This window comes from Schistocerca nitens, chromosome 4 (genome assembly GCF_023898315.1).
Source record: "Schistocerca nitens isolate TAMUIC-IGC-003100 chromosome 4, iqSchNite1.1, whole genome shotgun sequence".
Classification (NCBI taxonomy): domain Eukaryota; kingdom Metazoa; phylum Arthropoda; class Insecta; order Orthoptera; family Acrididae; genus Schistocerca; species Schistocerca nitens.
The window spans coordinates 620,142,637-620,146,316 of NC_064617.1; the positions used below are offsets into that span (position 1 = coordinate 620,142,637).

Genomic DNA, 3,680 nt, shown 5'->3' on the forward strand with positions numbered 1-3,680 from the left:
TAAAAAGGACGATTGATTTGATGATCGGTATATCCATTGAGCATGAATACAGTCTTAAGATTCTACAAGTCCTTTGTCAAATGTTCGTAATCAGAAATGGCATGAAGCCTCTCGACCAAAATACAGTCGTGGGCAAACCAGCGCAACCCCAAGCCTTTTCGTATTGCTGATCCGCACAGCAAGGCGACTAAGTGCTACGAACATACAATGCACAGGCGTGAAATTGACAAAATATCCGAACTTTGTCAGACTGTTTTCAATCATGCGTAAGACTATATTAATGGTGATTAGTGTGTTACTGTTTTAGTAAGACGAAGTACCCCAGATCGTTACGAATTAGCAAAATATTATATGCATTCGGCCGCGAAACGGTCTGTGTTAACGTTCAGACCAGTCATACTGGAAGCAAGTGTGCAAATGTAGCAATGCGTGAAGATTCAAAAGATAATTCAGTTAAAAATCGTTCAGAACCACATTTAAGTCAATTCAGTTATTGACAGAAGCAGAAAAAGTAGGCAGTACAAGAGTTTCATATTGACATCCACAGGGCGCCGGTACAGAATAAAGTAAGCAATGAAACGTACCGGGGAGCGCGAAAATTTCTTAAAGTAGCTTTACTGATAGTCTATCTGCCTCCATCGAGATTAGAACCGAAAACAAACCAGACATCCCTTGCAGTAGCAAACAGCTTTCACTACGCTAGCAGACAACCCAGGCAAACAGCCCTCTATTATTACCCTAGACATGATAAAGCCGGCAATTTCACAATGAAAGTGGCAAAATGATCTGCAGTTTCTGTTGCATAGAGCTCTCTGGACTCAAAAACAGGGATGTTATACCTTTATATCACCACTTCTGTGACGATCATTCGGAATGTTTATCGAAATAACAAAATACTGTTATTAGCGAGTAAATTTAGAAGGTTAATTATGCACCACCCCAGGAAATAAACGGCTACATAGCTGCCAAACGTATTCTACAATGTTTTCAATTGTCTACAACCAGAAAACATTCATTAGCCGAAGTGTTTCTTAAGCTAGTTAGCAATGGGAATGCTCGCACTTGTAAAACACGATACCATTAATACTGGGATCTGAATTACCACGTGTATAGGCTGATGGATTTTATTTGCATTCGTGTAAACGTAATTTCGATCGAAACCAAGCTACGATTAATATGCTGATGTATCGACTGCAACTAGAACATTTCAATAAAAGAGTAGGGGAAATTATTTATGCTGCCCTTATCTTTAGTAACTTTCGTAGCTATTTTCGTTGTTAGGACTTCGTCACCTCAATCGGTAAAAATGGAACCCTACTATTCTCACTCTCTTGACCATCTGTCTCTCTACCCAATCCTTAAAACCCGTTTACCTCGAGTACGGGTATACATAACAAGCGGAAATGTATTGCACTTCCTGCTGTATACGGTCCCTTGGTGGTCTATGTCAACGCATTCTAAAGATACAGCTGTTATGCAAATAAAATTTACGCGAAAGGTCAAAAAATGGCTCTAAGGACTATAAGACCAAACTGCTTAGGTCACCACTCCCCTACACCTAAAACTAGTTAAACCTACCTAACTTAAGGACATCACATACATCCATGCCCGCAGTAGGATTCCAACCTGCTACTGAAGCAGCCGCACGGTTCATAACTGAAGCGCCTAGAGCCGCTCGGCAACCGTACCCGGCAAAACCCTTTTCACCTCATGTATAATGATAATATATACTGTCTAGTGAGGATAAACTGTATTCTCCAGCAACTCAGATCATTTGGTCACGGAACTTTTACAAAGCTACATTCAAATTTTGTTTGAAGTCATCTGCAATATCCACTTACAAACACCCTAGGAACTTCTACGCGATATCCACTTCTGAAGACGCTGGCAGGTACTGCAGTACCATAACAAGTAGTTAATAACTTATTGTTATTGGTCCACGCATGACATTTTATTTCGGTATCAATTTAACACACCTAGGTGTTTGTCTATGGCTGAAAATAATGAACAAAAAATAAATAAACAGCAAACAACTTCGATGTTCAAATCAAATGTAACTCACATGTCGCAGTTACAACATAATTTCGTTTTTACATCCACATGACTACCTATACAGGGTTTCTTTGCAACGCAGACCTACGTGCCTGGAAGAGGGTTCATCGAACCACCTTCGGACTAATTCTCTATCGTCTCACTCTTTAACAGTGCGCGGGAATAAGGACCACTTAAATATTTTCTTACGAGCCCTGAATTACTTTACTAGTATGGTCATTTCTTCCTGTGTAAGTTCCTGAGGAAATAATGTTTTTCCATTCAGAACAGATGTTGGTGATTGAAATTTCATGAGAAGATATCGCGGCAACGAAAAACGCTTCTGTTTTCATGAATGTCAGGGAACTCGCTTATTAAATCTGGGACTCTCTCTCCCCTATTTCGTGACATTACAAATCGTGCCACCGTTTCTTTGACGTTTTAGGCGTGCACCATCAATCACGTCTGTCAAGGATCTCATACTGCGCAGGAATACTATAGCAGTGGACGGACTAACGTACTGTAGGCAGTGTTTTCAGTAGATCTGTTGCGTATTCTTAGTGTGCGGCCAATAAAACGCAGTCTTTTAGTTTGCCTTCCCCACAAAAGTATGCTTGCGATCGTTCCTGTTTACATTTTACTTGGTACTGAGATGAATTTACAGTATTTCGACTTGTGTTTGCAATGTAACCGAAAGATAATTATTGTTACTGGACGCAACTTTCATGTTTAATGTATTCCTCATTCAACAGAGTACAATCCTCGCGCACCACAAGTAACTGTTTCAAAGTTTTAAATTGTTACTGATGTTACCAAGTTCAGTGGTCATCTAAACTTTCCCTTTTGAAACAAAGGAAAATATTATAGTGAAATATGGCAACTAAGAAGCGGACTATCCAAATAAACAAACATATCCGGTTCAAGTAGTTGCAGTAGGACTTCTACACAGTAACGTAATAAATGATGACTAACTGACAACCTCAGCTGCCGACAGGTGTTGTTGTTATACCTCGATGTGGAGAGCTGAAAATGTGTGCCCCGACCGGGACTCGAACCCGGGATCTCCTGCTTACATGGCAGACGCTCTATCCATCTGAGCCACCGAGGACACAGATGAATAGCGCGACTGCAGGTACTTATCCTCACGGGAAGCGTTCAAGGGATAAGTCCCTGCAGTCGCGCTATTCATCTGTGTCCTCGGTGGCTCTGATGGATAGAGCGTCTGCCATATAAGCAGGAGATCCCGGGTTCGAGTCCCGGTCGGGGAACACATTTTCAGCTGTCCACATCGAGGTATAACAACAACACCTGTCGGCAGCTGAGGTTGTCAGTTAGTCATCATTTATTCCAGGGAAAAGCTGCACGGTCATCAACAGTAACTGTTCTTTCGAGAACAAGTTACTGTCTTCATATACACTCCTGGAAATTGAAATAAGAACACCGTGAATTCATTGTCCCAGGAAGGGGAAACTTTATTGACACATTCCTGGGGTCAGATACATCACATGATCACACTGACAGAACCACAGGCACATAGACACAGGCAACAGAGCATGCACAATGTCGGCACTAGTACAGTGTATATCCACCTTTCGCAGCAATGCAGGCTGCTATTCTCCCATGGAGACGATCGTAGAGATGCTGGATGT

General features: G+C 41.5%; 1 non-coding gene across 1 annotated transcript; it reads left to right on the forward strand.

Moving 5' to 3' along the window:
• The first annotated feature begins 3,225 nt into the window (after positions 1-3,225).
• Positions 3,226-3,299, forward strand: Trnai-uau (transfer RNA isoleucine (anticodon UAU)). The gene has a single exon. It is a non-coding gene; the product is annotated as a tRNA-Ile (tRNA).
• The last annotated feature ends 381 nt before the right edge of the window (positions 3,300-3,680 follow it).